This window comes from Ictidomys tridecemlineatus, chromosome 1, assembly GCF_052094955.1.
Source record: "Ictidomys tridecemlineatus isolate mIctTri1 chromosome 1, mIctTri1.hap1, whole genome shotgun sequence".
Lineage (NCBI taxonomy): Eukaryota > Metazoa > Chordata > Mammalia > Rodentia > Sciuridae > Ictidomys > Ictidomys tridecemlineatus.
In genome coordinates this window covers 155,910,103-155,926,180 of record NC_135477.1, presented here as the reverse complement: position 1 = coordinate 155,926,180, position 16,078 = coordinate 155,910,103, and the positions used below count along the sequence as shown (strand labels likewise).

Genomic DNA, 16,078 nt, shown 5'->3' with positions numbered 1-16,078 from the left:
AGTGAGCAAACTCTCCAGGGTGGTGGGTAACTGGCGCCCTGATTTCCATGATTGGAATGCCCAGCCTCCTCCCTCTGACAACTATGCAGGCACTATCTGGTTTCCTTAGCAATGTCCTTGGAGAGAAGGGGCTCCGTGTTTGTATTAACCTGGAACTTATCTCAGTTAGCTAGCACTCTAATGGTTAAAGAAATACTAATTAGAATATAGTCATGGTAACGGGAGGTATGTGTTCTTTGAGTTAATAAACTCCCAGGCAAGGAGGAGCGGACACTTCACTTCTACATTTCTTCTTCACCACTTCACTTCACCCCTCTCCACTCCTCCTGTCTGCTTGTACTTTTATGTCTGTGTCTGTTCTTTGTATGCCTCCTCACAGGTATTCCTTCACAGCTGTTCCTTTACACACATGCTAAAATATTATGTCTAATATGATAAAATGTGTGGAGCTTCCATTTAAAAATTGTGATGAAGGAGTTAATCACTGATGAAACAAGAATGGCCATTATGCAGATTAGGGGATAAATGGGCTGCAGTGGGTGAGGATTGTTTCAGCATAAGAGTTTTCCTACCCTTAGATGTCCCTGGCTCTGGATGCAGTAACTGAGTCTGATTTGTCCTAAGTAAGCCCAGTTCTCTGTGCCTATTAAAGTGGGTTTCACCGACTTGTCTGTAAAAAAAAAAAACCTAAATTTTTAAATGAGCTGATGCTTTTCACAGTTGAAGACGAATAACAGCATTAGACAATGATTTGATAGGTCAGAGATTCTATCTTTATCATCCACATTGCCCTGGTGTGTGATGGCAGGTCAGTTTTTATACTGGGCAAACAGCACATACATAATTGCAGTATAAAATACATTTGGCATATTAGCTACTTGAAAAATTGCATTTTTGTCAGATGCAGATAGATTCAATCCTCTTATTTCTGTATTATAAACATTTACTCTCCAATAATGGCAATTGTTTAAATAGCTCTTTAATACTTCAGTAAAAAACAGGAGATAACTCCTTTTCCCTTTACATTCCAATGGATATCTCCAAGACATGGAGACTTTGTCCACTGAACCTCTCTAGATACACAACATGGTGGAGAAGATGCACTTGCTGAGTCTTGGGGCTGTCTCTCTGTGACTCATTTTGATGCAGTGACAAGCAGCATAAACTATCGATTTACATTGCCTCTCAACCTTCCCCTTACTCTCACTGCCCTGGGAGTTAAACCTTATAAATAAAGCATTGTCACTGATTCTTCCAAGGATCTTGGGTTAGAGGACATGCCTAGGTGCTTAGGTATGCACACACACAACACATATATACATACAAAGCAAAGTTTTCTAAAACTATATTTTCTATCAATACATTTGGCATAATCTCTATTCCAGTCCATTCTCTCATTTTAAATGTTAGTTTGAGGGGCTGGAGTTGTGACTCAGTGGTAGAGCACTTGCCTGGTACATGTGAGGCATGTGGGTTCAATCCTCAGCATCATATAAAAATAAATAAATGAAATAAAATTATCATGTCCATATACAACTAAAAAAAGTTTTTAAAAAATGTTAAGTTTGAGCCTTTTAGTTGCTTTTACATCGGTCACATCACTTGTGTAAATGATTATATACTGGATGTGTAATCAGGGTTGTCTATCTTTCAGACCACTTTCATTTCTGACCCCAAGTTACCAGGGAAAGGGGCCTATTCCCACCTCCTAACAGGGCACAAGGAAGGTACTTCTGGGCTAAAAGCATAGTCCTTTCACTGTTCCAGAAGTATGAATTCCAGTCACAATGCTATAACCTTTGTTGGGACACTGAATCCAAACATTGTGATGACTTCCTTTTTACCAATCTTTCTAAGATCAAAGTTAGAATGCCTTCCCATCCTGGGCTTACTTTACATTGCTTACTTCTGCATTCAAAGAGGCTGAAATTTTATAAGAACTGAGGGCTTTGATTTTCTTCATTTCATAAAAATTGACAAATAATGCCTTTTATTTTTCTTGTGTTGCTCCTTTCCCCTGCTCTTATAAAAGGGTCTAAACTAGAGCCAAAATGATACAGAGCTCATTTAGCATGTTTTACAAATGTGACAGTGGTCACTTCTTGCTGCTTAGCCTTTGTCAAAAAGATCTAACAAAACCAGGAAATAAGTGTAATCAGAAAGATTCATTTTAAAGCCTACACAGTACAGTCTTGGTCCATATATCAATAAACATGTCATCCAAGTTTTTTGTTTTGTTTAGTTTTGTTTTTTAGTTTTCCACAGCCTAGCCCAGACCTAGACTAAAACACTCAGAGAAAAGGGAAATGTGTTCTGATATCTTACTTCCCCCTTCACAATTTTCTTTACTCTTTATCCTGTGATAGAATTCAGTTTATTGTTCATTCACAGATGTGTTATGCTTATGGAATTCTCTTCAGAGGTCCTCTGTGGCAGATTTCCAAATTCCAGCCCTTTGCTTGCTTTTGAAAGTTTTGATGACAAATCACTTAACTTACAATGCATAGTTCTCAAATGTTGCTCATGCCAACTCCACTGGTTCAGTGGTGCCTCACTTAGCAGTCAGTCCTGTCCTCAAGATGAAAATGTATAAATGCATTCATATATTACATATAAAATTGCATATTATATATGAATAGTTGTCTGTTGTGAATCTCATATTGTGTCCTTAACAATACGAAACATTTACATATAATTCAAAGGGAGAGTAAACCATCCGTATTCCACAACAGGTTCCAATGGCACCCCTCCAGACTTCTCATGCCTCCTTTATGGAGAAAAATAAGAAAGTACACATTTGTTCCCTACTGAGCTATATATCAGGTTGAAATACTAAATTTCTATCCTAATAATTTTGGGGGGGAGTTCCCAGGGATTGAACTCATGGGCACTCAACTACTGAGCCACATCCCCAATCCTATTTTGTATTTTATTTACAGACAGGGTCTCACTGAGTTGCTTAGTGCCTCACTTTTGCTGAGGCTGGCTTTGAACTCACAGTCCTCCTATCTCAGCCTCCTCAGCCACTGGGATTACAGGCATGCGCCACCTCACCCAGCCTTAATAAATAATTTTTAACTTCATGTGAACACACTACAGAAGAGCAAAGAGCTAAGTTCTCCAGGCCAAGTTGGGCAAATCTTACCAATGTTTATGCACCTGAATCTAGAAGCTCTCTTTAGAATGCAATCCTCACTTACTTTACTCAGCCCATGTACAGTAGCAAAAGTTCTATTTAATATCCTATTGAGTAGTATCAGGAATCTAGAGGCTCTATGTATCACACTGTTTTTCTCAGCTCTTGTATTCTTTTTTTTAAACATTTTTATGTATATTTATTTAATTGCAGATGAACCCACAGTATCTTTATTTATTTTTATGTGATGCTGAGGATTCAACTCAGTGCCTCATGCATACAAGGCAAACGCTTTACCACTGAGCTACAGCCTCAGCCCCTAGTTCTTTTGTTCTTGCAGGAGAAAATTTCAGGCAAGACACATAACATAGTAAAAATAGCAAAGTTTATCAGGAAATAAAACACTCTCAAAAGAGTGTGTCATCTCAAAAAGAAAAAAGCAACAACACAGCCCCTCTTTTTCCAGTTTTATTGGGAGGTCATAAGGAAATTTTTAGAGTCCCACTGGTACTATCTCCTCTCAACTTTTGACTGACAATAGGATTGCATCTGATTTTTAAGCCTCTATTGTACACGGTTTTACCCACAGGTACCTAAAAAAAAAAAACCCATATGAGGTAAATTTTACTATTATAATGAGATTAAAATGACATTCTAAAGTCACTTTCGCCCATGCTGACTAGTTCTAATTGGAACTTGTTTTTACAGATTTTATGGACAATGGGCTTTATTTTTAATAATTCTATTTTCTTGAGTCTTGGAAACTTTGGTCTATATAAATGTCAGAAAAGTCCTCTTTTCCAGGGAATTTTTTTTGTTACTCTAAGTGAGAGACCTTAAATTCCTTGACCCCAAGAGAATAGCCATAAAGATAACAGTTTATCTGTCAAGGAATGTAATATCCTATTGACTTAAGCCAGAGCAGGGACAGAATGATCTCAGGTAATTGCTTTTTAAGAGAAAACATGTGGAGGGGTCCAGCACATAGGCCCAGTTTATAGAATTATCCCCCTAACTTCATGATCCTACCAATCATGTCTATTTGCTATCTATCACTATGGCATAATATGTGTTTTAAAGAATATTTAATACAGAACTTATACCTATTTCATATTCTCATCCTTGCTTGAAATGCATAATATGCATCTTTTAGGTAGGGAAAGTTCATCTGTCATTACTTAAGGAAAAAAAAGGTCATATATTAGGCTCAGGCACAGTCCATTTCCAGAGGTTCAAGAACTTAAAGGAAAGAGCAATTTGAAAGATAAGTTATCTAAAGTGAAATTAGAGGCCTTCATTCATGAAGTGTGAGAATCCTTTACTGATGTTAAGGTTGATAAAAGGGAGAAAAATGTGTGCATAAACCACTTGAGAACTGAAACAATTGGCAGGAGCCCTGTAGTAGGATTGTAATCAGGGATGGATTCAATGCAGCGCAACTAAGGAGACAAAGAACAAAATTTTCAACTTTCCCCTTTTTCAGGCTCAGGTACTTATGGTGCCTCCCAGTGGCTGGTTTTTGCTGGATATATTCATGTCTATTGAAGTTGGCAGCATTTTCAAGAGCCTGAGAAACAAACAAGGCAATCATTAAATCTTAAACTTTATTGAAAATTCAGAAAGATGAATCACTAAGGGAAACACTTTAACTAATTGGAGAAATTTTTCTTGTCTAATCGCTGTCTCCATGTGCAGGTATTTACTTCAGAAAAATACTCTAGTTGGAATTTCTTTTCTTAGACATGGTGACCAATTGAAAAAGACTCCCTTTGAAATTAATGGCAACTTCCAAATGACTTGTTTTTTCTGTTTCCCTTATTTCCTCCTACTAGGAATAGAGGCTTGTAGGACTGCCCACTCCCAACCCTCTGGTCCCCAGCAGCTGACCCATTTATGGTGCCAGGAAACCTGAGACGGACATATTTATGATTAACACAGCCTAGCTAAATCTATATATGTATATTTTCTGCTTTTGTCATACTGCCTTCCCACTTTCCATAACCTGAGTTGCACAAAGATGAAGTTTGAGACAGTTCCCTTCTAGAGAAATCACATCTCACTAACGAAAGGAGTTACTATAGGACTTTGGAGGAGAGGATGAAGTTTAGGTAAAATTTAAATAAGACAATATTTTCATAGGTGTAAGACAGAATTGTCAATTGTCAAACTGCAAAGTGGATGAAGGGTCCAGTTTTTCTGAAACAAAAAAAGAAAAAACAGACATGAAATGATGTTTTCAGAACCCTTGTCTGAAGCTCTGTACCTATGATGGAAATTAAAGCCACTTCGCCATGTCAAAATAACACAATTCTAAATAGTAAAACTACTGATAGTCTATCACTTTAGAGGGAAAAAAAATGTTTTCCAATGATTAAGAAAGCTATAGTCATTCAATGAAGAGAATTGTTATGCTATTTAATAGCTATATCTGTGGTATACTTAGAAGGAATGTGGTATCCTATAAACTGTAATTTGACCTCATTCAGCCTATTGTTTAAATCTGGGAATATCCCTCAAAAGTTCATGTTAGGCAATGCATCAATATTTAGAAGTGAAAGACTAGTTTATAAGATCTGTAAGATTATCAATTGATTAATCTGTCTCATGAGTTAATCATCTGAATGGACTACTGGGTGATTAAAACTACAGATACTCGGGCAAGGCTGGAGAAACTAGGTCACTGGTGGCATGCCCTTGGGGACTGTATCTTGTCCTAAGCTCCTTTCTCTTTTCCCAGCTATTATGAGCTGAGCAGCTTTCTTCTGCCACACCCTTCTGCCTCACCCTACACCCAAAACTGTAGAGTCAGCCAACTGTGACCAAATCCTCTGAAACTGTGAGTCAAGATATATCTTTCCTCCTATACGTTGCTCTTATCTGGTATTGTATTAACAGGAATGAAAACATGACTAACACACAGCCCAATGATTGGCAACAGATTTTTATTTTCTCAATAAGAGCTCATAAATGGTATCAATGACCTCTAGCCCTTTGCTACACTGTGGGCTAAATAGCCTCCATACTGTTCTCCAGCTTTAGACTTAATGTCCCTGTCTTTATCAGTGGGTTATAGTAAATTTTCAAGTTCATAAAGAAAGAACCAATTCTAAATTAATATTACATTACATGTTCTAAAGATGGTCCCAAATAAAAGCCAGAGACAGAAACAGCAGGGACAATAAGAGAAAGAAGTGCTTCTTATTTAGAATCTAATCTAAGTTACTCTTGGTTCTAATTCAAAAGCCTACTCTTGATATCATTGACCAACTTAAAAAACACAACTGTTTCTCATTGTCTGGTGAATTGAGCCTAAAACTTCAAAGCAGAGCATTTAAGATCTGTGACAATTTGAATCCCACTGACACTTACCAGCTTACCTCTAACCCCACTGATACCTGTTTTTCAATCATAATTGACTAGTTACTGTTTCTTAAACACATTGTTCCCTCTGGCCCTCTAGCACTACGTATTGTAACATGTAATATTAACTTAAAATTGGTTCTTTCTTTATGAACTTGAAAATTTACTGTAACCCACTGATAAAGACAGGGACATTAAGTCTAAAGCTGGCCCTCTAGCACTTTGATCTGCTCTTCACATATCCTCGAGTTCCATGAATAGATACAGTGATATGAAACAGGGAACCCCATGAAAAATGAGACCCCTAAATATAAAAATGGGACCGCTACTTTCTGCTTACGTTGTTGTTATATATCCTTAATACTTTCTATCTCCCTCAGGAGACTATGAGCTCCCTGGGGGCAGGGACCCTTCTTATTCACCACATGGCACCCTGACAATCCCATAGAAGAAAGACACATAGTAGGCATAATCAATGTCTTCTACTTAAAAAATTCTGAATCAGCAGGTCTTCTCCTATGAAGTTTGAATATGCTGAAACACCAAGGATCAAGTCAGATTTGTCCAAATTGAGTAATTTAATGATATTCCTGTACCTATCCACCTCTTCAAATAATAAAACCACTCTCCATACCCTTGAGCAGAAAACCCAGGCTTCATTCATACCATTCTCCCCTCCTATTTCCTATGTCTAATCATTCACCATATCCTATGAACATTATATGTCATATCATTCAGGTAGGAATTTTATCATCTCTTGTGCACATGGATATATCACCCCAACAGGTCTGTTTCCAGTGTTCCCACATCTCACTAGTGCCAGATGATCATTCTAAGCACAAGTATGAGCATGTAATTTTCACACCTCCAAAGTCTCCACTCCATGACTGGCTAGAGCAGATCTTTCCTGCTGTTTCTAATATTGACCTAACTATATTGAGCTTACAGTTTCCTATACATGCCAAGCTACTTCATGCTTTCCAGCTTCTGCTTATGTTTTTATTCCACATCTCAGAATACATGCTTCACTTTATTCATCTCATATTTATACATGCCAGTTGCTAGCACATGGCAGTTTGTAATATGCATTTATTGCTCCAAAAAAACAAATGATCTGACCCATTTCAGAAATGCATGTCTTGTCATCTATGAAAGAGATGAGTGGACTATTATGGTAGCCAAGATCTGCTCTTCACATATCCTCAAGTTCCATGAATAGATACAGTGATATGAGACAGGGAACCCCATGAAAAATGGGACCCCTAAATATAAAGATTAAGGGAGTAAATCTCTCAGGGAAGCTAGCTCTCAAGTCTTACAGGGTTAATAGACATTCCAGAAAATAAGGAGTTAAAAGTAGACCATCTTCAAGGCTATAAAATTAAGATAGGACACCTGAAGATAGGTGGTTGAAAGGTTTAGCTCAGCCTTCAAAGACTATGTGGTCAGCATAGATACCAAGAAGTCTTTTTTCTTGGTAAAACAAGGTCACTGAAATCAAATCCATGAGGAAGACAATTGTCTGCCCTGTTCTGAAATAATATTAGGGACTCTCCCAGATGATAAGTAGAAAATTTCAGGTGATGAGAGGCAAATGTATATACAGAATAATCACTAAAGTAAACAATAATTACCTTTATTTTATTAGTATTGTAAAAAAAATCACACTCCAAGGTGAAAATTAAGATGGCAATGAGACACATATTGCATGAAAAGGGAAATAAAAGAACACAGGGACAACTAAAACCACCTCTACACATGATAATATCAAGATACAGAGCCCCTACCTACCTTGTCGATGCCATAAAAGCTGTACACCTTTGTCCTTTTAGTCATCCTGCAATTTCTGTCCCCCATGTGCTGCCTTCTTTATGCCTGAGCATAAGAATAGTTTCATTCCTGTCCCAGTTGTACTTTTATCTAATTCTTCTGATAGCATAAGAACCCACCCAGTTGGGGACAAAGTAGACATCTTCCCAGAGTCAAAAGAACTGCAGAAGAGATAGACAAGGAGACCAACTTGATTATGTTGCCTTACCTGAACTAGTTGTAGATCAGCTCCTCCCCACTTGACATGAAAAGTGAAACAGAACAAATTAAGACTAATCAAAACAATTACCATCTAGCACCCACATCCTGACTTCTAAACACCACCAGAGAAGTGGATGACTCTAGCACAGGGACAGGGAAAATACAAGATGATTTTAAAATATCTGCTAATGCAGAGGTGCTGAAAGGCAGATGATTGCTTGTTGAAGGGACCCAAAAGACAACCAGAAGGAACTTCTAATGACAAAAGCTAAAAAGATTCAAATACCCAGTTTAGCTAATATTAATTTTCTAGTTCTCACCATTGTTCTATGGTTATATGAGATGCTAATATGAGACAATGTTGGGTTATGAGTAAAGGGAAACTTTATAAAGTGTTCAATTAGTTTTTTTAAAATACCCCTTTTTGCAAAGTAAAATAACATTTAAAAGAATTGCAAATTTGGGGCAAAAAGCACAGGATAGCCCTCACAAAGACTTGGGTTTAAAACTTGTCTCTACCACTTCTTAGCATGTGTGGGCTTGCGGAAGTTTTTTTAAACTTTTTTTAAACTTTTACTTAGTTCTAAACTTAAACTTTAGAACTAATATGACCAGGCCCAGAATAGGTAACAACACTCTTCTTCCATAGTAGCCATTGTGCACACTTAAATCCAGAAAGGTTTACATCCAGACTATATTAAGTTCACTATATTCCTTTATTACAAAACTTATCACCTGGTCATGAATTAGCCATGATTTAGCAAGGGTGATTCTCAAGAGCAGGCAAAAAATGAAAAAAGGAGAAAGAGTGTAATCCCCTCTGCCAGACTACAAACTCATTAAATATAAGGGTTAGTGTTTCACTTTTCTGATATGCCACACAGACCTGAGTATATTTTACAGAAATGATTAACTGAAGTAATAGGAAGAAAAAAAGGAAAATCTGGTTACCCACCTAGAAACTGAAGTGAGGCTGAGTTTAGAGTTGTCTTCATTCTACAAAGATGACATGAAAGGTCTACTCCTGAACTTCATGATGGAATTGACAGTTGTCTCTCCTACTGCATCATGCTGTCCTCTGAGAATGGCAGTTGAATACAAGGACCTGCTGGAAGCACCATATGAAGATCTGCCTGTGATAGGCTGATGGTCTTCAGACTCAGCTGCTTCCATACCTACCCACTATGAAACCTGATGTTGCTACTGCTGCTCTCCCTTGGTGGGCCCTAAAAGTGTCATAATTAAAGAAAGAGTTGTTTCCTCATACACACAAAATGTGTGGGAGGCATGCTGGATTCCAACCCCCACCAGGCATACCATAAGAAACAGCACAGTATACCTCAAGAACCATGGAAAGGCTGCTAATGCCGATTTGACTTGGGTCCCCTTCTCTGTGAAGCATCATGGTTGAGTCCAAGGGGAAAAGAAGCAAGAGAATTAAGGAAGAAAATCAGTGGGACTAGAAAGATCTGTCACCACTCTTCCTGCCACTGAATCATGCAATAACTGGAAGATCAGTTTAGGTCATAAAGTTCAATTTCTATTGCAGGAAACTCCTCTACAGCACCGTTGTAATGGATTATACAGTTTTCCTTGGACAATTCCTATGCCATGGACTGTCAGCACTTTACTAAGCTTATGTTTAGTCTTTCTGCAGAATAGATTGCATGCGAGTACTGGTCAAGAGGGATGCCATTTTACATACTAACAAATTAAGCACATGCATGCATAGAAGCATGGTGCACAGCCACTAATGTACACAGAAATTAGTGCATGGCTCAAATAAAGGAAAGCCTTTCTCATAGTTAAAAATGCCTCACAAGGGGCTGGGGTTGTGGCTTAGCAGTAAAGCACTCGCCTAGCACATGTGAGGCCCTTTTATGTGATCCTCAGCACCACATTAAAAAATAAATAAAATAAAGGTATTGTGTCCAACTGCAACTAAAAAATATTTTTTTAAAATGCCTTATAAAAGATCAGACTGCCCAGTTGATGGAGTTCCAGTACAAATAGGGTGCTGTAGAAGGCATTACAACATTGGGTATGAAATCAGAAGAGCTGAAATTCCAGGGCTCTCCAAGGTGGAAGTTACTCATGTCCTCTGAACCTCCATTTCCTTAAACTCTCTGAACCTCCTCTTCAGTATGGCAAGGCCTCCACATGGTGGTTCATTTGGTCTGAGCCCTAAGGTTCCCAGGTGAGCCTCTGAGAGGACCAGCCTTTTTTGCTGCTCTCTTGAGCATGCTGGTCCCATTTTCCACAGTTTCTACAGAAGCTTCTTGTTCTCACCATTGCATCTCCAATTGAGTTGTCTAGGTACCACTATAAGCTTCAACTGGTGGTCTTAGGAGGTATACGTGGTCTCCACAGTGGACAAACAGGTCTTTTGTATCTAAAGGGAGGAGGACATAATTATAGGCAAAACTAATAGTCAGTGGAAAGCTTCAGGTGAAATTATTTTATCTTATGGCTCTAGACGGACAACATTAACTACTTCAAAAGAAGCAACCTACATAGAACATGGAGTGGAAGATGGGGATGAATGGGAAGGAACAAGTAGTAGGGCTCCTGAGCCAACCAGAGTTCACTTCATTTGTTAATGGTATTATTAACTCCAGGTGGCTCTCATTTCTATGTCCTCATCACCAACAGGTGCAGCCTTATTTCAGTTTGTTACTGAATTCATGCTTCAGTTTAATACTTTTAATGGTTCCTACCACCAACAGTGAACATACTAACTTCTTACTTTCCCTGTCATTTAAAGCCCACTTACTACGTCTCCAGCCTCTTTTTCTGTTCTTCTCACTTACCCCTTATCTAACCAATGTCCACTTTCTCTACAAAGCCTTATTGAACTACTGTGTGGACCTCCTTTCTCCTTATTTTAATCTATATCTGCACGGGGAACACATAATCTTCGGTGGAAGCCCCTCTCCTCTTAGGTCCTATGGTATAGTGCATTTTTTTTCAACACTAATGAAATATCCTCCTATATATTTCTTAAAGGAAGGGACTAAGGCTGAACTGATCTAATCTTCTCCAAGATTTTTGTAACTGTGGTCTCTTCTTAAAAGGCAGGGCTATGTCTGGAATACACACTGAACAGCTTGACACTTATCACGGCAGCAACAGGACATCAGATATTATAAGGCTGGGGCTGGTGGATGAAATGCCCACAATGCATCATTTGCACACTATTGTACACATGGATCTCATTTGCTGATCTGTTGTTGGAAAAAAGAGGGAAGCAGAATTCTCTTTCATTATCTAATATCTGTATTCCAATCCTCTTGTCCTAAATAAAGTAACTGGCATGATGCCTAGTGTCTAGAAAAAAACTCAAGCTTCTTAGTTTCTACAAGACTTGAACCATGGCAAAAGCTCTGACTGCCATCTTTTCTCTAATCTAGCCTGCTATGTGGTTTGGATATGGTTTTCATTCCCCACCAACTGGAAGCTTGGTCCCCAATGTGACAATACTAAAAGGCATGAAATCTTTAAGATGTAGGGCCTGATTCATGACTGCCCTTGGAAAAAAAATAATGCAGTTTCCTGGAGTGAATTGAGGCTCATAGGAGAGGACTAGAGCAGTTTGTTATAAAGGCATAAACCTGGCCCCTGCCTACTTTCTTGCTTTCCCTTTTGCCATGAAAACTACCTCTCACAGTCTCCTACAATGTGATACCATCCCCCAGGAAGTGACATAGCCACAAGAATCCTCAGCCAAATAAATCTTTTTTTTTTCATGTTACCCAGTATCAGGTATTTTTTATAACAAAAATACCTGATACACAAAACAGACTAAGATGAACCTCTCAGAGAAGCCACATTTCATTTCCATAGCTTACTTGTGACCATTTATTTTTTGCCCAAAAGTGCCTCTAAGCAGTTCAGAAATCAGAAATTATCTAAATTAACACCTTTTGGTCAGCAATTCAATCAGAGAATGCACCATTCATATGTATATCGCACCCAAACAGAAATGATGCATACATGAAATTGTTCCTCACAATTTTTGAGCAGCAAGAGACTGGATACAACCTAAGTATCTGGGTACTTAGTAATAGGGGCTGAGCTAAACAATCTATACTAATTCCACAAAATGGACTTTCTAAAAAACAACAAGCTTTTCCTCTTCAAAAATACCAGCATCATAAAACATAATGAATGAGATGGGAGCATTCCAGACTAAAGGATTAAAGAGACATAAAGATTAAATTTAAGACATGACCCTGAAGGGAGAAAAAAAAGTTGCTATTAAGAACATCATTGGGGGCTGGGGATATAGCTCAGTTGGTAGAGTGCTTGCCTTGCAAGCACAAGGCCCTGAGTTCGAGACCCAGAACAACAACAACAAAAAAAAACAAACATTAAAGAACATCATTGGGACAAATGATGAAAATTTAACACACACTATACATTGAACATTGATAACATTGGCACAATGCTAAATTTCCTAAAATTCATAAGGGTGCTATGGTTATCTAAACTACCATTCATGCTCTTAGAAAATAAAAAATTTAGGAGTAAAAGAGCATAGCATTGGCCATTTGTACCTTGAGGTCAAAATGGTTCAGAAAGAATAATCTGTGCAATGTGAGCATAAGTGATCAGTGTTCTCAATCCTGGCTGAACATTAAAATAACCTGGAGAGCTTTGAAACACCCTGCTGTCCAGAAAACCCCCACAACAACAGAATTCCAGAGCATCCTGGGAATTACTGTTTTCTAAATTTCCAGATAATTCTAAGGAGCAGCCAAGATTGAGAGTTGGTGACATGTAAAGTTTCTGGATGATTCTTCCTTGTTTACCCTTCTCTTTCTGCCCTCTTCCCTAATCTCTCCTACCTGAAAGCCCCTGGTTGCTCACACTCAGTGTCAAAGTTCACCCTATGTACAATGTGCAATGACCTACACCACCATCCAGAAAGCAGTGGAGAGTAGAAATTCCTTAAATGCAAAGAAAGCCTGGGCCTTGGTCATTTCGTGGTCTGAAAGACACTTCATTCTCTGAGATTGTTTGCTCCTCAGTAGAACAGTGAGTCATAATTTAACTACATAACTGTTGTCAGGTTCTCAGAAAATACACAGTAATGAGCCTTGGACACAGAACACCATATAAATAAATCAGATATCTAGAGGCACACAGACCAATAGAGACAAATCTTTTTATAACACATTGAGAAAATGAAAACTGTAAAGTACACACATAGTAGTATAATGTCATGTCAAAAAGCCACACAAGCAAAACAAGACTGCAATGTGCCTCCAAAAGTTATAAAATGTTTATGGATAAATGTAATAGAAAATGTGCATGGGGGCTGGGGATGTGGCTCAGGAGGTAGCGCGCTCGCCTGGCATGCGTGCGGCCCGGGTTCGATCCTCAGCACCACATACCAACAAGGATGTTGTGTCCGCCGAGAACTAAAAAAATAAATATTAAAAATTCTCAAAAAAAAAATGTGCATGAGAATGATAATCCCCAAATTCAGTGGTAACTGCAGGAAGGAGACGGAAGACAATCAGGGGAGGGTGCTCAGGGACAATCTACTGAATCTATGTTTATTTGTCCTTTTTTAAAAGAGTTTATATCTAAAGTAAATAAGGCAAAAGTGACAATCTGATAAAACAGTATATAAATCAGTAAGAACCATACAAATAAAAAACCCTTATCTACTACTTCCTGACTGAGATTTCACTACGGATATCTATGCACACTCAGCATGTAGTAAGTAGGTGCTCAATCTTTGTGGATGAAATGGAATGAAAGGAAGGAGAGAAAGGAAGAACTGAGGGAAAAATGAAAGGAATGAAGAAGAATAGGCTCATTCACCTAAATAAAATTTCTTTCAAACATCTGTGCACACTTGAATGTAGTCAACTGTCCCCTGGAACTTATTGCTGTGGTTTCCCCAGGGAAGTAATAAACATCCCAGGCGTGTCTGCTTTGGATATGAACTATAAGGTTAAGTTAAGAAAGAGAAGGGAAGCACAGTATATTCCTGCCTACATTTTCTTAGCAACTCTCACTCTAGCAATCACATAGCACAGTGTCTGGCATACATAACTTAAGACATTTTGTCATGATGTGATTTAGGGACAGGAGTCCTCTGGGTAGATATGACCACTGTGACCCACAGATTACTAGCAGACAGTGCCCCTTGTAAGAATGAGAAAGGCAGAGATGGACCAGCAGCAGGACAATGATACAGCTTGGTAAATGAAATGCAGCCCACATTGAAGACTCTTATGTCCATCCCTCAACCAGCTGTTCTTGTGTATGGATCAAGAGCATAATCTTTATGGGACAGCCCTGTTGGCCCCTGACTAGATCTCACAGAACCCAGACTTCCCTTTTCCCACCCTACCTAAACCAGGTCTACTGCAGTTTTCTTTCATTTGAGTGTTCACTGCACTGAGAAAAAAAATAGGGAAAGAGGACAAAAAGACAGTGTGGCTCAGGAGAAAGGAGGGGAAATTAGCCAAACATTAAACCTCTCCCAATAAATCCTTTCCCAAAAAACAATGGGCCCTGAAGGAAGGAGGCAAATACTGAAATGCTGGACCCTGGACTTTTACCCTTTCCCATTGCTGATCAGGCCTGGAAGGAGAAAAGCAGATAGTAAAGCTTTGGGAAACGATGAATCCCAGAGAAAAAAGGCAATGAACGGGATCTGAGCTCCTATCTCTCCTGTACCAACCAGAGTTTCACACTTTTTACAACTGCCTTCCTGAGTTAAAATTTTAACCTGCACAACTAGTTCCCTGACTGTCCCAACGGTATGTCCAAAGCCTCGGATCATTAATTCACCTTCATTATAAAGTATAAAAAAAAAATCCAGGCCCATTTCCATACCCAGAAAATGAGCCCTCCCGTGCCCGATTCATTGACTTCACTGCAAAATAAAAGAAAGCTTGCTGATCCGTTTGAGGTCTGCTCATGTCCCGGTTATTTGTATTTTCATTATGGTGCCTAAACTCTGTTGGTTACTTTTGCTTACACATTCTTTCTCAACAGGCTTCCCTAGAACTCGCGAGCAGGTGAGGGAGCGTGGTCCCCCACGACCTCCTATTCCCAGAGTTCCCCCGAAGCCCAGGGGAGGCTGAGGGCTGGCTGAGGACGCTGAGGTGACTTCACTCAGCTTCTGAGTCAGGGTAGGGATCAAGATGGCGAGCAAGCCCCCACGGCTCAGAGCTGCACTCCCAACCCCGCCTTCGCCTCTAGATCCGTCAGGCAGTCCTGAATCGGAACGTACCTACCTGTCCGTCTTCCTCCAGAGTCTCCACCTCTCCCTCACCTGCTCCGGGGCCACCTCTAAACCGCTGCTGCCCATTGTGACTTGGCGCCATCACCGAGCACGGTGTTCTCGTCACCAAAAAGTTGCCCCGCAGGAAGGACACCATCCCTCCCCCAAGACACAGAGACACCGCTCAGCAGAGGGGCTGACTCCCCACCACCACACACACACACACACACACACACACACACACACACACACACACACACACGGGATTTAAAAAAAAAAAAAAGCGCGGGGGCGGGGGGGGGGCA

General features: G+C 39.3%; 1 long non-coding RNA gene across 8 annotated transcripts; it reads right to left on the bottom strand.

Annotated features, from left to right (window-relative positions):
• Positions 1-4,437: 4,437 nt before the first annotated feature.
• On the bottom strand, positions 4,438-16,078 carry LOC110597068 (uncharacterized). Of its 8 annotated transcripts, none has more exons than XR_013439067.1 (6): positions 15,787-16,074; positions 10,817-10,919; positions 9,867-9,918; positions 9,707-9,753; positions 9,483-9,635; positions 4,438-8,487 (listed from the first exon to the last, which is right to left on the bottom strand). It is a non-coding gene; the product is annotated as an uncharacterized LOC110597068 (long non-coding RNA). The 8 variants fall into 8 exon arrangements; XR_013439066.1 differs by having other exon boundaries at positions 9,483-9,632; XR_013439064.1 differs by having other exon boundaries at positions 4,438-5,332; positions 8,288-8,487; positions 9,483-9,753; positions 15,787-16,072.